The 20,318-nt window shown below is 45.8% G+C and overlaps 1 protein-coding gene across 1 annotated transcript in view; it reads left to right on the top strand.

Moving 5' to 3' along the window:
• The window catches only part of RAB3B (RAB3B, member RAS oncogene family), a 66,387-nt gene that overhangs the window by 33,656 nt on the left and 12,413 nt on the right, over nucleotides 1-20,318 (top strand). The gene's annotated exons all lie outside the window — the stretch shown is intronic.

Here is a 20,318-nt window from a genome sequence, read left to right as displayed (position 1 = left end):
GTCGCAGTCGCCAGGCTGACGTCAAAGCCTCTTATCAGCGCCATATAATCAGAACAGCAATAAGATCTAGCAACAACTCTCCCAGCCAGCTCTACAGTCACAGATACAATAACCGTGTACACAGAATAAGCTGCAAATTACACAGATAATACATTGAGGCGTTACGACCAAACAGCAGGCGTCATAGGGACTCTGAAGGACCACCGCTACCTCCTTAGCTGAATGCACGCTGCTCTTAAAGTGGTTTTCCTTCCATCCTGCGCCATAAATATTTTTAGTGAGAAGACCCTCTTTAAAGAGGTTATCCGAGCCTGGAAATAGCCCCCCATATGCCGGGCCCCTTACACTGATTCTACTTACTTGGCTTCCTGCTCCCTGCGCCGCTCCTGGTCCCCGCACGGCCGCAGCTGCTTCTCCCCGTGTGCGGATGAAAATATCCGGTGTCGAGGGGGGGAGAAGCCAATGGCAGGCGGTGACGGGGACGAGCCTCCCTAGCATTGCGGGTGATGCTGGGGAGGCTCGTCCCTGTCACCTTCTGCCATTGGCTGCTCCCCTCGCGACATGTTTGTGATATTCTCTTTGTGGACTGATGGTCTGTGGTGGAGACGGTGAGAAACATGGTGTCATATTCAACAATAAACAAACAATATCATAAATAACCTAGTAAATAATGACAAAAATCATTGTGGATGAAATGGCCGCGGTCTTTATTAAATTTTGGGGGTAACATAAACCAAAAGCAAATAAACCATTATAAATTTGAAATACCCATAACAATAAAGTCCATTACCACTTATCATTTGTCCACCCAGAAGACTGGGAAACTAACCCCCCCAAAATTCCAAAGACCGCGACATACCTTCGGGGGGGGGGGGGGCGGGCGGGCGGGCGGAACTTCCAGCTTGAATCTTGACACGCTGACTGAATCCTCAATGTAAGTACTGCTCCATAAATAGCCGAAATTCCCGCCACAAAGGGCCCATCACCAATCAAAGTTCAATTTAAAAATAGAAAATATGCCCAGCAACCAGGCAGCAACAGATTTAACCAATAGCAACGCTGGGCAAACTTGCCCAGCAACCATCCAGCAACCAAATTGACCAATCCTGAAGCTGTCTGACTTGTCACCGGCTTACTGAAAATCTGAGGAGAAATTTAAGAGAAAATAATGGTGGTGGGGGGAGAGAGAAAAATACCACAAAAACATACTGTGTTTTCAATGACACCATGAGGGGCAAAACCCATTCTGGCCCTGCCCCCGACATTCCGCACGACTCCTTCTGGATTGTGGAGCCATTCAAGTGAATGGGTCTGCATCTGTGATACGGTGTGCACATGGCCACTGCCTGTATATTGCGGACCTGAAAAGGGGCACAGCTGGGTAACGGCCGTGTGCATAGGGCCTTAGAGTCTGTAAATGTAGGGCTGATTTCCATTCTACAGAGGACAGATGACTCACGGGTTGTTATGGTCTTTTTGCTACCTTGGGCTGATTGCCTCAGAAAGGGGTAAGCCTGGAGATCTGATGTAGAAGTGGTAACAAACAGGCTCTTAGGCCCCATTCACACGACCGTATTTTTGGTCCGCATCCGATCTGCATTTTTTGTGGATTGGATGCGGACCCATTCATTTTAACACTCTGTGTGCTGTCCGCGTCTGTATGTCTGTTCCGTAGTCCCGCAAAAAAGATAGAGGACAGAAATAGGCATTGTTAGAATGGATCCGCAAAAAAAACAACGGATGCAGCACGGACATCACATGGACGTCATCCGTTTGTTTGTTTTTTTGCGGGCCGCAAAATACATACAGTCGTATGAATGCACCCTAAGGTGAATTACTTGTTTAAAGGGGTTTTCCAGGAGTAGAAAAAAAATGGCTGCTTTCTTCACAAACAGCAGCACACCTGTCCATGGGTTGTGTCTGGTATTGCAGCTCTCTTGAAGTGAATGTGGCTGAGCTGCAGTACCACACACAGCCTGTGGCCAGGCGTGGTGCTGCTTTTGGAAGAAAGCAGCCATGTTTTTCTGACCCTGGCCAACCCCTTTAATCAGGGGTGCACCTACCCTTTCAGCTGCCTGAGGCGAAAACTAAAACTGCCAATTTCTTAAAGGGAACCTGTCACCTCCAAAACACATATAAAACCAACATCATTACCTTACAGCAGCCCCCAGTGTGTTCATAATCATGTGTTTCATTCCTCCATCGGTTGCTGCATACTTTATAAAAACGCTGTTTTGATCTCCATTCGCGCTATCTTCAGAGCCAGCTTGGAGTCAAGGGGGCAGCGGCCTCCTTGCCTCAAGTCAAGCTAAGCCCGCCATCCCCTTACCCGTCCTCTCTTCACTTTGAGTGACATCCTGCGGTGCGCTCCTTGTCACTGCACGATCCCGTCCGTCTCCCGCAGTCAGCCGGTTGCTATCGTCTCACTGCGCATGCGCCAGCCATTTCCATCGTGCGCGCGCGCCCGGCGATTCTGGTTCCCAGCGTCAGTGTGATCACTGGCTTCAGTTGCGCGCGCACGATGGAAACGGCAGGCGCATGCGCAGTGGGACGATAGCAGCCGGCTGACTGCGGGAGCCGGAGACAGGATCGCGCAGTACCAAGGAGTAAGGGGCGGGCTTAGCTTGACTTGAAGCAAGGAGGCCGCTGCCCCCTGGACTTCAAGCTTGCTCTGAAGATAGCGCGAATGGAGATTGAAACAGCGTTTTTATAAAGTATGCAGCAACCGATGGCGGAATGAAACACATGATTATGAACACACTGGGGGCTACTGTAAGGCAATGATGTCAGTTTTATATGTGTTTTGGAGGTGACAGGTTCCCTTTAACCTAACCCCTTTGCCACAATGAAAATGCTCAATGCCCATGCCCCTTCTGCTGCCCCCCTCTTGCCCCTACCTGGTGCTGCCTGAGGCAATCGCCTCACCTGGCCTCATTGGTGGTGCACCTTGCCTTTAAGGCCTCCTGCACACGACCGTATGGCTTTTTCAGTGTTTTGCGGTCAGTTTTTCACGGATCCGTTGTTACGTTTTTTGTTTCCGTTGTGTTTCCGTTTCTGTTCCGTTTTTCCGTTCCCTCTTTCTGTATGGCATATACAGTATACAGTAATTACATAGATAAAATTGGGCTGGGCATAACATTTTCAATAGATGGTTCCGCAAAAAAATGGAACGGAAACGGAAGACATACGGATGCATTTCCATATGTGGTCCGTTTTTTTTTGCGAACCCATTGACTTGAATGGAGCCATGGAACATGATTTGCGGGCAATAATAGGACATGTTCTATCTTTAAACGGAACGGAAAAACGGAAATACGGAAACTGAATTTATATGGAGTACATTCCGTTTTTTTTTGCGGAACCATTGTAATGAATGACCATATACGGAATGCAAAAAACAGCCAGTAAATGGGGAAAAAAAACGGTCGTGTGCAGGAGGCCTAATACAAGTCATAATGTGAAATTCCCCGATATTCCAACACCTGGCCATATAAACCATAATCTCATACCCCGCCGTATGAAGACTTGCTCTTCTCCCTTTCGCTACACTTTCCCTTCATTAGTATTCTGTGAGGTTTCCGCTCGGCTCTCATATACCCGATTCCCAGGGGTCCTGTCATTTTGCAGTTATTTCTATCCGAAAGTTTAAAGGAGATGGAAGGATCTGCATCAATTCTTGATTTTATTTGACAAGATCACAGCAGATGTATATTAAGCCGTCAGATATCTGTGGGTTATTGTCAGGAATCCCCAGATTCGTGCAGCTCAGCAGATGCCGAGACAAATACCAACATCATAAATTTGTATTCCTGTAACCCTTTTATGTACTCGAGAAGATCCATTCATGGTTTCTAGACGGCAGTACTGGTATAGAGTAGACATTACAGGGTACACCACATAACGTGGCAGACCTATGGGTCTACGGAAGTGCAAGTCTCAGGTGTAACTAGAACATTTGCACCCCTGAAATTCTAATTACCCGTCGGTGCTTTCTGTGATGTGCAGTGGCCATCAGGGGGAGGAGTTAGGTGCAGAGAATGAGGGTAGTGGCGCTTGTGTGATGGTAGGAGTGGTAGTACTCACACTAGTGACCCTGCTCCAGCACTCCCTGGGCCATGCACACCCCTTCTTCCTCTCAGAGAGCACCCTGGTGATGGTGGTTTGGGGTGCCCTTGGTGTTGGTGATGCGTTGTGGCATGCAAGGCTAGAGATGGGGCCTGCGGAGGAGACTTGGCAGTTAGTACACACAAGTATTTGCACGAGTAGGCACTCTCTTTAAATGTTGCATAAAACTGTTTTCCACGGCTGCAAATAAGTAGAATGGACAGAAGTGTGGCCCCCTCCAGTTCCTCAATCCTTGTCCAGATGAACTGTGCAATCTTTCCAATCCGACCAAAGAGGAGCAAATTCTCTCTCTCTCTTTTTATCAGTAATTCTAAATACCCCCTGCGTGGTTCAGTCCTTTAACAGATGGCCAGTCTGTCTCTTTAGGATGGAAGGGAGCCAGAAGCTTCTAACTTCACCAAATTGCAGTAAAGTCCATAGCTAATATACATGCATAACCTTCACTGGCTTGTATTTTTTAGCACCCTTCCTTGTATGGCTGCTCTACCTTCTTTTAGATTCAGTTCAGTTCTTCCTCAGGGACTGGGACCTGACTCTAGCAATTTTCATCCATGGCAACCACTCACATTAACCAACTCTCAGACCAAACACAGCTATCAAAATTAAAAGGGTGAGACCTGCCCAGACCAGACAACTATATCTAGGGTCTGGCTAATTAACCTTATACTCCCTACACACAGCCTTAGGACAGAATAAAACGCATAACAGTGTCATAACACCCCTTTGCAGTGACTATTCGGTCACTGCATTTCTTAAAGATGACCTCTCGCCTCTCCTGACATGTCTCTTTTTTAGTGACTACTTGCATTCCCCATGACATAACAATTCTGGAGCATCTATTCTTATGTATCTATGTTGTACCATTCCTTTATTCTTCTATAAATTCTGAATTAATTCCTAACAGTTTGCAATGAAGATCCAGATGGGTGTTACTAGTCTACACAGTCTGACATTATCCAATCAGAGCAGCCTGTGTCCTACTGGGCAGGGACACGACTCCGACTGGTAACACCCAGCTGGACCTTCATTGCAAACCACTAGCAATTCATTCATAACTTCTAACAGGAATAATAAAAGAATGGCACAACGTAGAGCCATAACAATAGATGCTCCAGAATTGTTATTACATGGGGGAGGCAAGAAGTTACTAAAACAGACGTCAGGAGAGGGGACGGGTTCTCTTTAAAGAGTTGTTTCCCGTGTTATAATGGCATATTGCTAGGATATGGCATCACTTTATGACTGTAGGGGTCCAATTGGCTGCAATGATTTACCGCCACTGCTTGACATTTATGGTCGTGTTATTTGTGCACTGGCTGCCACTGTTATGTGGACATGTTTGAATGACTTATTTAGTGTAGTATATGACAATGGGGGTCACTTATCTATAAATAGGCCTATATGAGGCATATTTTTGGTGCAGATTGAGGCGCCGCAATCTGCGACTTTTCCCCACTTACGCCAGGTCTAAAAAAGTGGGTGGGGATGGGCCAGTAGGTAGTTATCATTTTCTATGCCTTTTTTAGGCATAGAAAATGGTCAAAATGTAAGACAGCTAGGGAGCTGGCTTACATTTAGACTGGCGCTGGATGCGGCGAATTTATGTAGAGGCTGGCGCCTCTTCAGTACTTCAGCGGAACAACCGCCAGATATTGGGGTCTAAAACGCTTTCCAATGACCCCCAATATTCTCTGGCTGTTGTTTAGCACTGGGGTTGATTCTCTATTTGGTACTATCATGTTGGCATTATCTGGCATTGTTATACGTGCTCTGTTTGGCCACTGTTTTAGGCCTCATGCACACGGCCGTTGTTTGGGTCCGCATTCGAGCCTCTGTTTTGGCGGCTCGGATGCGGAACCATTCACTTCAATATGGCCGCAAAAGATGCGGACAGCACTTCGTGTGCTGTCCGCATCCGTTGCTCCGTTCCGCGGCCCCGCAAACAAAATATAACATGTCCTATTCTTGTCCGCACTTTGCAGACAAGTATAGGCATTTATATTGATGGCCGCCCGTTCCGTTCCGCAAATTGCGGAAGGCACATGGGCGGCTTCCGTTTTTGCGGATTTGCGGTTTGCCGAACGGTCGTGTGCATGAGGCCTTACACTGTTTGCGCTTTGTATGACACTATTACGTTGGTCTTGTTTGGTCATTATTTTGCCTCATTTAGGAAAAATTAAGGCGGGTGCTTGGTTTTAGGAGGATGCCAAGAAGCCACTCTGCCTTCACCAGGGTATATAGATATAGGGCTAGGGCAGATACTTGAATATTTGCCCTGGGTGCAGGAAAGCACGGCTCCACCTCTGGTTTGTGCCTCTATATATTTTAGAAATGTATTCTGTATATTTTGCAAACCATTAGCTTGTTCTTTCATGGAAAGGTTCCTCATTGTGCGCTCGGATCCGCTGACATGTTATTGTGAGCATTTCTCCGTCTTCTAGGAAACCCAACTGTCCAAACATCAGATCATTTGTCAGTCGTGTTGTTAGTCAGATCTCGCGGTCAGTCTCTTTGTATGTATCTGTCACATGTACAGCAGCTGTTCTGGGCTGCGAATGCCTCCTTGTCAGCAGCTGACAGTATACCCATAGGTGTTATCCAGGTAAAGTAAATGTGTACAGCCTCTTAATTGAGATAGTGTGAGCCGTTAAAGGGGCTTTCCAGTTTGCATCAAACCCTTTAAAATAATCATTTATGGAGGTCGCTGTAATTTTGTAAAGTATTTCCTTTACCTTTATTGCTTCTATCTTCCGTTCTGGGCTAACCATGTCCATGCAGCTCTTTCTTATTTCCTGTGATGTTATGTCTATGGGCGGGGCAGTGATAAGGGAGTGTCTTTGTAACTAGCTGGGAGGGAGGAGCTATAAACTAGCTGGGTGTGGTTAGGGGCAGTGATAGGGGAGTGCCTATGTAACTAGCTGGGAGGGAGGAGCTATAAACTAGCTGGGTGTGGTTAGGGGCAGTGATAGGGGAGTGCCTATGTAACAAGCTGGGTGGGAGGAGCTATAAACTAGCTGGGCGTGGTTAGGGGCGGTGCTGGAGCTGTGGCAGAGAAAGGAAAAATGCATCATGGGTTTGGTTGGATGCAGCAACAGGAAGTGCTACCTACAGGATGGAAACAAACCAGAGGGATTGGTTTACGTGGTGAAAACAGGTCAGGAGACGCCAGATTGAAAAACATACACGGGGAAGATGTATATGAGGTAAGAAACTGCATGAGCATATCTGCTAAAAACCTAGTTATCCCGAGAAGCCCCTCGGTTATCACCTATTCACAGGGTCCGACTAATCACAATAAAGGGAGTCCCAAGTCCCCCATTTGAGTGGAGTTGCCATGTGTTTGCACTACTGCTCTACAGGCTGTTAAAGGGGTTGTCTGTGTTCCGAGCTGAACCCGGAAATACCCAATAAGGGACATTATATTTATTTCTTAAGGGTACTTTCACACTTGCGGCAGGACGGATCCGACAGGCTGTTCACCATGTCGGATCCGTCCTGCGGCTATTTCGCCGTCCCGCCGGACCGCCGCTCCGTACCCATTGACTATAATGGGGACGGGGGCAAAAGCCGCCGGACTAAAAAGCCTGACATGCAGTAATTTTAGTCCGGCGGTCTTTCGCCGCGCACCGCCGTGCTGCGCCGGAGCTCCGCCCCCATCCCCATTATAGTCAATAGGGACGGAGCGGCGGTCCGGCGGCATGGCGAAATAGCCGCAGGACGGATCCGACATGGTGAACAGCCTGTCGGATCCGTCCTGCCGCAAGTGTGAAAGTTGCCTAAAATGGGAGTATCATGATATAGTTTGTATACCAATATAAAGAGTAGAAACGTGCAAGGCTGCCAGTTTTGGCATACCAATGATTTGACCTAACAGACCTGTACAAAGGATAGCCCTGGGGACTTTTGTCTGATCCCAAGCTGCCCCCATAGTGACAATCCCCTTCCCCATGAACAATACTGTGATCGGGTTTGATCGTGGGACTGTAAAGGATAACTGTCAGGATTGAAGTTTTCTTGGTGGTAGTGCAGCTATGTATTACTAACACCTGTCATGGTTGTGCCCACACATTCACCTTGTTAGAATAATATGTCTGAGGACCTTAAAGTGCGCCTGTAATCAGGATCAATCCTATTAAACCAGATATACTGCCTGGTAGAGTTGATCCTGCTGATTAAAATGATACCGGTCTTGTGAAAATGGGTGACAATGTTACCAAGAAAAAATACTTTTATCATTGAGGATAAGTGAGGGCTTCAGCGCATGGGGGGCGGGCCTAGCCCCGCAGCTTTGAGTGCTGGCCACGCCCCTGCACTGTCCGTTATTTGCATGAAGAATAAAAGTATTTTTTCTCAGGAACGCCACAACCGATTTTCACAAGACAGGTATCATTCTAATCAGCAGGATCAATCCTACCGGGTAGTACTCCTTGCATAATAGGGCTGATCCAGGTTAAACAGTTTCTGTTGATCACAAGATTACGAAAAGCTGCAGCGGGTGTTGCTTTCTTGCAGTGCAGGAGGTCGCAGTCAGCCGGCCTTTATTAGATCTGTTTCTGGACAGCATGTTCTCATTTGCACCGTAGGGTGCTCTGCACTAGTGTGAAAACTGCACCACTGACGTTCTAGGTGGTAACAGATTTTTTTTCCCATTTGTTCCTTTTTGTTCTGTAAATCTGCATTTATACTGCATCTGATACATACAAGAAAATATGGCGTCACATGGAAGAATGGAAAGACCCGTAGAGTAATGTTAGTATCATATTAAAGGGTTTATCCTATGAGTAATGCAGAAAAAAAATGACGATTATATGGGACATGGCATTGTTTTTTTAAGGTGATGTTCCTCTTCGCAGCCAAGACAAATGAATGGAAATAGCCGTGCACATGGCAGCCTCTTTTCCTTTCATTCTTCTATTTCCTAGAAATAGTTAAGGGTCCTGGAGGATTTGGGCTGGATCCTCCGACCATGTTTGCAGCCTCCCAGCTCTTCCCCGATGTCTGATGTTGCGGACAAAAAGGACTGAGCAGTTGGATTTCAGCCATAAAGATTATAAAATGACAAACTTCTAGCTACCTACATTCACCACTAGAGGGAGATAAGGAGTCAAATGGGAGCTACACAATTCCGTATGCAGTGAGCTCCCCTTAGTGGTGGCTGGAGTTTTATTATGCTATTACGGTGGGAATGAAATCAGGCATTTGGTGATATATCATTAAAAACAGTCAATTACATTTGTTTTAAGTAAGAAATGCTCTTTAGTTAAAAATCCCCATACAAATCTGTTATCAGTCTCATTTGTCGTATACCTTCAAATAAAAGTTTTATATGCATTATTTTTTTTTTGAAAGCTATCCATTTTTTTCAGATCCAGATTTGTCATCCATTTCAATGGAAGGCTGGGTTATTTTTTGCTGCTGTGAATGGATCATCCGCACACAGCATGGAGAAGTCAGCATCTCCACAAAGTGTGTGTCTGGAAGATAAGACTCCTGTCTGGCTGGTTATTATACCAGGAGCTTGTCAGAGGAGACATTTTTTATTTTCTCAGAGCTTATCTTCAATAGACCAGCAGCCGTGTAGGCCACCGCAGCAGACATGCCCCCATACCAAGAAACAAAGGGCATTTTTATTCTTACAGTATCTGGTGGTGACAAAAAACAACAACAACAAAAACATTTTGCATACACTGTACACAGTTGCAAAAAAAAGTAGGAGAACTTTTTGGAATTGTTTGGATTTCTGCATTGATTAATACAATGTGGTCTGACTCTTACCTGTGTCCCAATTATAGACAAACGTAATGTAACTAAACTAATAACTAATAAACTAAACTAATAAAACACAGGACAGTTGTAGCGCTCATGTCTCATTAAGTGGAAATTCACAGTGCAGGGAGAAGTAGTAAGTGAACCTCTGTTAATGACATCTCCAAGAACTGACTGGTAAAAGGTGTTTCAACTGAGGGATTCGAATTGTGGGTTGTGTAGGTGATTTGCCCATTATATTTAGGAGCATGGGGGAAGGGGGGGGGGGGGGGGTGTTGCCAGCCATGAGCGGGCGAGGATGTGCTTTGTCAGCGAATTTCCCCACACCAGCTGCTTCCAAATGGGAAAAACCTCAAAGAAGGGTAGAGCCCGTCCACCGGCTTCCCTGGCGTCCTCTCAAGGCGACATACCTAGCCTCTTCATGCAGCAATCTGCCTCACCAGGCTCCACTCCTCACAGCCACGCCATGCGCTCCCAAGATGGCGCCGGTGCCCGGGCCATGCATTCTTCAGAAGTGCGGCAAGAGACACCTGGGAGCCCTGCCACACATTCCGGCAGGCGCCACTCAGCGTCGGTGCCCTCTATTCCTGCCTCCGCTGACCTACCGGCATGACTCCACAGCCCTCCTGGCTACTACTCCTGTACTGCGCTCCCCAAGTGCGCGCACCGATCCTGCCGCCATCCACCTGCTGGAACCTCTGATCTCTTTTGCAGCACCGTCGCCTCTGTCAGTCCTGGGGGCTCACCCCCCTCCTCACAGGCTGCAGCTCCAACAACTACCTGCCCTGCCACTGTAATGAATTTTTCTCCAGGACCACCAGTTAACCCCTTATGGCACATTGGGCACTCGCCTGTAGTGCCCGCCATGACAAACACTCTAGGTGCACGTCAGGACCCCCTCTGTATTCAGCTATTGCCGCACCCAGGTCCCCATCCCCAAGGATGACCCTCAGATCACTCTCATGGGTCCCCCACTCGACCTAAGCTTCATGTCTCTTCTCCTCCCACTGAGCAGAATCCTCTTCGCCCCCCTTCTCACTCCCCCGGACCCTCTCTGGCGGCATCACCACACTGATCCACTGGATCCTCATGGGGCGATTCCCATCCACAGCCCTCTGAAACACCTGCTCTCGGGTCCAAGGTCATGAGTGACACTGCAGCTCAGCCCCTTCAGGGACTCTCTCTGCACCCCTACATGGGACTTCCACTCTCTGCAGATCTGTTTGATGAGAATTCCAGACCGCCAACCATGGCAGATTTGCGTACTCTTATATGCTCTCTACCCTAAAGCAGACCTGTCCAGCTTTGCTAACAGTATCCTACAAGAATACAAAAAGGAATTTTCCCAGGTCTTCTCTGAGCTAGCGGTTCTTGACCCCAGAATTAGTTCTGCTACATGAGACCATGCAAATCTGTCCGCCACTGTTCAAGCTCTACAAGAAAAGGCCCAATCTCATCTCGTTCAACTTTATGCCCTACAACAACATATAGATGACATAGAAAACCGCAGTCGCCACAACAATATAAGGATCAGAGGTCTTCCGTAATCAATAACGACAGTGGACCTTCTACCCACGATCATGAGAATATTTAATGGAATCTTAGGACGCCAGCCAAACTCCCACATAGAGATTGATAGATCACTCAGAGCTCTTAGGCCTCCCAACCCTGATGGCGCCAAACCAAGAGACGTTATTTGCATATTTCACTTCTATGTCATTAAAGAGCAAATCTTAAACAAAGCTCAACAATCCTCTCCCATGTCTCATGAAGGGGCCCCCATCGTGTTACTACAGGATCTCTCACTCCACACCCTGTCTCAACGAGCTGCCCTACGTCCACTATTGGACCTTCTCAGGAGCTGTGAAATTCCTTATCGCTGGGGTTACCCATTCGCCCTATTTGCTGGCCACAAAGGTCATATGGCCACTCTCCGTCATTCCTCGGATTTACCACACTTTCTGCAACAACTGGACCTGCCGCCTGTCGAGCTAGACCCCTGGCCTTCTATCTCAGCACTAGCTCCAACGACACTGAAACAGCCTTGCCCACCACAGGCCGCCAGCACCGAGAACCCTGGTCTGAGCAAGTTAACCCCTCGAGGACGACGACGGCGATAATCAGGGACTACCTGCTGATCTAAATTGGGACTGTTAACTCATTGCCATAATGGCTTCGCTCTTCTTTATGCCTTGCATTTTCTTATTTCTCTCACTCTCCTTTAGTAGTTGGTGTTATTGCCTTGTCAGCTACATGATAGGGGATGTGGTGGGCCTGCTCTTCTCTGGCTGCTACTTTTCCCCAATAGTCTGAGACATTCCCTTGGGGCTACTCCTTAGACCTTTGGTCACACTCGTTTTCTAGCCTTTTTCTTCTCTTTTGTTTGGGTCGCCTTTCTTTCTTATTTTTCTTATTTTCTCTTACTCCTCCTCCGTCTTCTGTTTGTCACCCTTTCCTGTGTCCTTGTGTTCTTTCCTCCCTGCAGATATGACACACTTAAAAGAGGGTAAGGCTCCTGGCATATGGCATCGGCATTACACAACACAACCTGGCACTTTGCTAATAACCCGGTGAATAAGACAAAGGGGGTCGCCATAGCGATCCATAGGTCTCTGCCTCATCCGGGGCCAGGTATTTGATTCAATTGGTGGACGTTAATTCACCTTTCTTAATGCCTATGCCCCCAATCAAAACCAGGCCTCCTTTATTCTGGACCTAGTTGATAAAGCCCTTCCCCTGATTCAAGGAAAAGTCATCTTTTGCGGCGACTTTAATCTTACCCTTGATCCTACACTCGACAACTCAACCGGACGTGCCTCCCTTCCCTACTCCACTATTAAAAAAGTGAAAAGGGCACTACTCCAATTGTAACTCTACAATCCATGGTGTCTTCAGCACCCTGTAGACAAAGATTATACTTGGGATTATAAATCATACCTAAACCATATAACAAACTAACCAATAGCTTAACCAAATAAAAATACACGTGGACACTTTAATGGGTGGAATAAATTAGGCCACGGCCATCTTAATTAAAGATTTACTTAATGTCATTTAACAGTAAATCATCATAAAAATTAATCGTCAATAAATTAAATCATCATCAACATCTTATTAACAAACCAATAATTAGACCAGCCATAAGCCCGGCCTAAACTACTGACTCAACTCGTCCCCTCACCTTATCAGGGAGCGACTTTTACCCTCCTTCTAATAAAGCAGCCGTGACATTTGGCGAAACAAAAGGGGAAGGGCAGGTGGGGCACCAATCCTTTCCACAGGTACTTGTCTGACAGTGCACGGCTGGCAGACACCACTCTTATAAACCTGAACCAGGTCCCAAGCCCAAAGCTCCCACCCAATCCTATACCTGTTGCTGGGCATCCTTATTCCATTCTTCCCAGCAACGGCATCTAATAGGTCCCTCCCAGACCCAATAAGTGACCTCTGCCCAGTAACCCTACTATTGTTAGCCCCTATACTTCACATCTTTGGCGGTAAAAATTCCTGCCAAAAACCCTGAATGTAAATCTCGGGGATGATTATAATCCCATGAGGATCCCTCCGTATTTCTTTCCGGGATCCTGACATTTTATTGGGCTCCTCACTCTTCCTATAGCCGCATGGATTAGATTCTCCTTAAACAATCAGCCCTATCGTGGATAGACTCCACACAAATAGGCAATATCCTGTGGTAGGACCGCGTCCCAATATTTTGTTCCCTGAACCTTCCCTTTTTTCACTAAAAATAAGTGGACCTGACAATTAAATGAATCTCTCCTTCTTGACCCGGTGTGCGCTGCTGATCTTACCAGTCTGATCACAGTACGGATACCACTCCTCTCCCAATGAAATGGGAAGCCCTGAAATGCGTCCTGCGCGGAGTCTTTATTAAACATGGTTCCTGTCTCAAGAAGGAGTAGGCACATTCCCTCAAATTTTCATTGCAAATTTCTCTTTGGAACTTGCCCACAAGCGAGCACTCTCCTTGCCGACTCTCCGTGTTCTCCAAAACGCACGTTTAGACGCCAAACGCCTGTTGGAAGCGTCTTATAAACGCATGATCCAAATATGTCGTAGCAAATTCTACCAATATGGAAACAAGTGTGGGCGCATGTTGGCAAAAGCTCTTAGAGAAAAACTGGCTGTCTCACACATCCCTGCTATCAAAAACCCCATGGATCTTATGGTACACACCACCACAGATATTGCGTCTTCCTTCCACTCTTTCTATTCAGAACTCTACAATTTTCCCCAAGCCTCCCCAACACAGGCAGATCATACACCTGAACCCCCCCCCCCCCCCCAGCTCCCCAAATTATCTGCACTAGAATCTGCTAGCTTAGAGATGCCATTTACGGAAGCCGAATTCCAGACGGTTCTCAAATCCCTGCCGGGGGGCAAGAGCCCAGGCCCTGAAGGGCTCACAGCCAGGTTCTACAAGTCCTTTGCGACCTCTCTTTCCCCTCTTTTGCTTCAGGTCTTTAATGCGGTGTTCCCTGGGCTCCCCTTTCCAGCTCAGACTACTGAGGCCCATATCGCAGTCATCCCAAAAACTGGTAAGGACCCACACCTATGTGCTAGTTATCATCCTATCTCCCTCCTGAATGTAGATCTTAAAATATTTGCCAAGCTGTTGGCCAACAGACTAAACGTACTTTTACCCTCAATTATCCATCCTGATCAGGTGGGGTTCGTGCCGGGACGGGAGGCACGGGACAACACTCTTAAAACATTGGATATCATCCTCTATGCAAAAGCCAGTAAAATTCCCCTCATGATTTTATCTCTAGACGCTGAGAAGGCCTTCGACCAAATCTCCTGGGACTTTATTCACACTGTCCTCTCTCATCTGGGCATAGGCCTGGGATTTTTGTCGAAGATCCTCAATCTGAATCAACAACCCTCTCTTTCCCCCTCCTTTCCTGTCCATAACGGGAAGCGCCAGGGTTGCCCGCTGTCTTCTCTGCTTTACATTCTTGTCATGGAGCACCTTATGTCCTCCATACGAGCCAATCCAGACATCTCAGGAATAAAGATCAGAGACTGTGAATACAAATGCGTGGCTTTTGCAGATGATCTCTTGCTCTACATAACCAATCCCCGCATTTCTCTGCTGTCTCTGCTCCGTGACATCTCCCGTTTTGGTGATTGGACCAACTTCAAAATTAACATGTCCAAGTCAGAGGCCTTGGATGTCTCCTTATCCAGTGCCCTGGTCTCGTCCCTTAAAACCTCCTTTCCCTTTTCCTGGCCGTCAAATGGAATAACATATCTAGGCATAAAAATCACAGCTGACCTGACGCGGCTTTTTAAACTAAACTTTATGCCCCTCATCCAACAATTTCAGACGGACCTAGAAGCCTGGCGCCGTCGGGATTTCTCCTGGTTCAGCAGGATTAGCATCCTGAAAATGACTATGTTACCAAAATTACTTTACCTCCTACAGATCATCACCCTCCGTATCCCATCTACATTCTGGTCTCAAATACGCTGATGTTTCACAAAATTTGTGTGGTCACCTGGCAACCTTGCTTGAGACCCCCACCCCATCAACTCGCCACACCTTTGAATATATACAACTTAAGAACTCTCACTCCTCCATGTGTAAGACCTACACACTGTCTCGAAACCTTACAACATTTGAACAGATGTGCATCTCCCTCTTAGCGGTCTTTAGAAACATATCAACTATATAAAAACTGCTGATCTCTCAAGGCTCTTCATGCCCTTCTCCATTCTGTCAGACCTGGGAACAGGACAGATACTCACCTCACCCCATCCCAATGGAATAGAAGCTTCCTTCTATCTCACAAAGCACTGATCTCTACTAAGGCTCAAGAAACAAGCTATAAAATCCTATCTAGATGGTACAGAGTGCCTGCGTTGTTCCATAAATGGTTCCCCACAGTGTCAGAAATCTGCTCAGGAGGGCACGATGATCCATATCTGGTGGCATTGTGCCATTTTACGTCCCTTTTGGAACTCTGTACATAAGATAATTGGAGAGGTAACGGGCATTCCTATCCAGAATGCCCCTGAAGCTCTTTTAATGTTTGTACTTGACCTGAATGTCCCTTCCTACAAGCATTCACTTCTGAAATCCATAATCCAGGCAGCAAAAGCAGTAATACCACGACATTGGAAATCCATCTCTCCTCCTTCATTGGAAGAATGGTTTGAGGAGATTGCCCTATACCAGAGAATGGAGGATCTCATTAGCGTGACACCCTTGGATGCTTCACGATACCAGAAGACTTGGGATCCTTGGGACACGTTCCGTTCCTCAGAAACTTTACGGAACACACAAATGTAAACCCAACATATCTAGCTATTGTTACCCTCCTACCTTTTCCTCTCCCCACCTCCAACTTTGCACTGTCTAATGTCTTCTAATTCTTTCTTTTTTCTTTTTTTTTGTGTGTCTTCTCTTAAGTGTTTGATTCCGTTCTGACTTGATGTTTGTTTCCACGCGGTTGCGTGGCTTACTATGTCGAGCACTAGATGCTTCTCGTGCTCCCTTTCAATGCATGACTACACGTTTGTATCAAATGATATTGAATTGAAAATGTTATACTTAAAACTTTAATAAAACGTCAAATGAGAAAAATGTAGGCACACAAAGCCTGGTTACTGACAAATCTGGACTTCTTGAGAAAGACTGGTTAGTGTGAGCCATCCCTCAATGCAAACAACTTTCAGAAAACCTTATAAGACATGTGGAGAGATGCATGGAGCTGGAAAAGGCTACATAAGCATTGCTAAAGATTGGATGTTAATTAAGTGTCCCCGATCCAGCACTGCCCTGCTCCTGCCTTGTCTCAGACCCTCTGTGCATCCATGCCAAGCCAATGTGCTGCAGTAACGCCATGCTGGCATCTTACTAATATCTGCCTCTGACATCGGGACGTCACCTGGTTATTCAGGAAGATCCGGGTCCCTGCTGCCAGTTTGTTTATTAGTTTGCCCTGTTCTCAACCCTGCTACATTGGCTCTGCTACATCCTCCTGTGCTTCATTGGACTTGCCTTCCAACTGTGCTACATTGGCCCTGCGCTCTGCTGCATCCAGCTCTGCTTCATTGGACTTGCCACTATTCTAAATCCTCTACATTGACCCTGCCAAAACATCGGCCTAACTACATCCAGCAGTAATACAACAGACTTTCTGCTATTCCAACAGCACTACTGTGGCTCGGCCCAAAAAGTTTTTGGGTTCGGTTCCGAGTGGTACCTTGTAACCGAACCCGAGTTAGGTTACAATGTTTTTTAACAGTAATAATTAATTCCTGAAGTTATTATACGAAGTCTTTGCAAAGAAATAACTTCGCCTCATCGGGAGCCCATACATTCTAATACTGTATGGATAAGGATAGAACGAATTTTTAAGCGAATCGCTCATCCCTACTTGTGATCATTAAGGCTACTTGAATATAAGTGCAGGTTTGCAAACAGAAAATACGCACAGATTTCCATGCGGATTTCTGTGCGTTTCTGCATTACATACCGCATGTGTTACTTGCATTTTTTGTTGCAGATTTGATGCGGTTTTGCCGCAGATCTCACTCTTGCATTGCAAAGAGTGAAGTCCGCACCAAAAAAAAAAATTCTAAATGTGCATGACAGCTCAATTTCCGCATGGAAGAAAAGAGCAAAGTGTACATTTGTCTAATTTCATACATTTTGGTAATCCGCAACGTGTGCAGGAAGCCTAAGGGATCGATTTCTAAGGTGTATGACAACATTTTACACTAGAATGTAAGGGCAGCATCCATGACCTCAAGCTGAAGAGACGTTAGGTGATGCAACAAGACAGTGACCCAAAGCTCACAAGTAAATCAACTCAAGAACGGTTGAAAAAGAAGATATGTGTTTTGGAATGGCCAAATCAAGAGTCCAGACCTTACAGGAGAAATTTGGCATCACATGTTACCATAGATATGATGGAGAACATGTTTTTGAAATGTGTTCTATTTGCAACTTCAGTTCCTATGCAGACAAACTTTTTGTAGTCAGATCCTGCAGTTATACTCCCTTCCATCTGTCTCATACGTCTGAATAACCTACTGAATGCCTATCAGCAAGAAGTACAGGACACATGGAATGGAAAATGACTACTAGATCAGACTACACAGGGTTGGCTTGTAGTCTGTTGCCATGAAGACATATAGATCTTTATAGAAGCAAGACTAAATAGAACATAATAAATTCAGACCTGTGTCTTAAAGGGGGTGTAAAGGATTAGAAAAACATGGCCTACGTTCTTCCAAAAACAGTGCCATGTGCGGTATTGCACCTTGGCCTCGTTCAATTCAGTGGAGCTAGGCTGCAATACTAGACACAACCCGTAGAAAGGGGTGGCGCTGTTTTTGGAAGAAAGCCACCATCTTTTTCTAATCCTCTACAATCCCTCAGTTTTTTCTAAAGCACTTGAAAACACATTCCATTTTGTGTCTTTTTGATGTTTTCTCAAAGTCTTGCCTATTATTATATCGTGAGTCACTAACTATTTGACGTAACAATTATAATTTTTTGGACCTCTATACCCCTGGTTTACCACATAGTACTAACTCTACCATCCCACAGAATATATTTTTTAGACTTTTATAATTTTATTATATTTTACATCAATCTCATTCACTTCCCGTACGATCGGCCGCTGTGTAATGACAGCTGTAACGCAGCCCAGTATTTATGCCTGCTGTCTGCCGTCATGTAGACTCATTATAATGCTATGGAGAAGACTGAAAAGAGTCCATAACCTTCCAGCGGAGAGTGCTCATTTTACAGAGGCTGCTAATTGCTGCGCATAATCACTGGATCCGTATGAATCATTCTGCTTTACTCCTTGCAAATGTATCAGGTCATTAGCAAAATGACTTTACATCAAAGATCGACTTGACCCGTACAGCAATTCAAATGGACCTTTACAGCTTCTCGAGTAGATTGGCACTCGGGAAACTGCAGCTTCTACGCTCTTATATGGAGTTTATAGCTTTGATTAGTGAGAGTGAATATCAGATGATTTAATTCTTATTAATTCCTACGTACAAAGCATTCGGACAGTCTTCAGGCCCCTTAATTTTTTTCATATTGTTATGTTTCCGCCGCCGTGCTAAAATCCAAAAAATGTCAAGTTTTTCCCCATCAATCGGAACTCAATACCCCAAAATGGGAAAGTGAGAACAGAATATTAGAATTTTTTAACAAATTTATTAAAAGGCAAAAACTATAATTTTGCATAGATATCAATATTCAGACCCTTTGCTATGACACTTGACATTTAGCCTTGGGGCCTCCTATTTCTCTTGATCGTCTTTGAGATGTTCTACACCTTGGATTGAAGTCCACCTGGGGTAAATTCAGTTGATTGGACAGGATTTGGAATGACAAAGCCCTGTCTATATAGGATCTCACAGCTAATAATGTATATAAAAAACCAAGCCATGAGGAGGAGTAAATAACTGCCTGTAGAGCTCAGAGACAGGATTGTGTGGAGGCACAGACGTGAAGAAAAGACAAAAAAGTTTCTGCTGCACTGAAAGTTCCCACCTTGTCCTCCATAATTCTTAAATGGAAAAAAGCTGGACTCTTACTAGAGCTGGCCGCCCCACCAAACTAAGTAATTGAGGGAAAGGGCCTTGGTTACCCAATGGTCACTCTGGCTGAAGGATCCAAAGACGTCATGTTACCACCACCCACTAGATGGGGGAGGGAGCGTGGGTCTTTAAATTTCTTTAGACTCGCAGACCACTTTGTTACGACTAAGGAGAAGGTCTCCGAAACGCGTAAACAGCTTGTTTGTGATACTGTCCCGCATATGATGTGATTGAATAAAGAGGAAGATTTTATGGGAAGAAAAATTAGGTGCCGGAATCGTTTTTTCTATTTCACTGAGAAACAAGATTCTCTGGTCTGATGAAACCAAGATTGAAAATTTTGGCCTCAATTCTAAGCTCCATGTCTGGAGGAAACCAGGCATAGCTCATCACCTGCCCAGTACCATCCCTACAGTGAAGCATGGTGGTGGCATTGTGGGAGTGTTTTTGAGCACCTGGGACAGGTAGACTGGTCAGTCTGACACTAGTGTTGAATATTGAATCGTTAATTTTTATCGCGAATATCGGTACTTCGAGAATTTGCGAAGATCTAGAACAGGAATGCTCAACCTGCGGCCCTCCAGCTGTTGCAAAACTACAACTCCCAGCATGCCCGAACTGCCTACAACTATCAGCCTACAGCAGGGCATTGTGGGAGTTGTAGTTTTACAACAGCTGGAGGGCCGCAGGTTGAGCATGCCTGATCTAGAATATAGTGCTATATCTTAGTAATCGCGAATATTCTAGATTTCTTTTTCATCAGTAACCTCCCTTCTTGCTTGTGGGCCAATGAGAAGGCTGCAATATATTTGTCAGAGCTTAGCAACATC

The sequence above is a fragment of the Bufo gargarizans genome, chromosome 7 (genome assembly GCF_014858855.1).
Source record: "Bufo gargarizans isolate SCDJY-AF-19 chromosome 7, ASM1485885v1, whole genome shotgun sequence".
NCBI lineage: Eukaryota > Metazoa > Chordata > Amphibia > Anura > Bufonidae > Bufo > Bufo gargarizans.
Note: the sequence above shows the minus strand (reverse complement) of the source record. Positions and strands in the feature narration are given on the sequence as shown.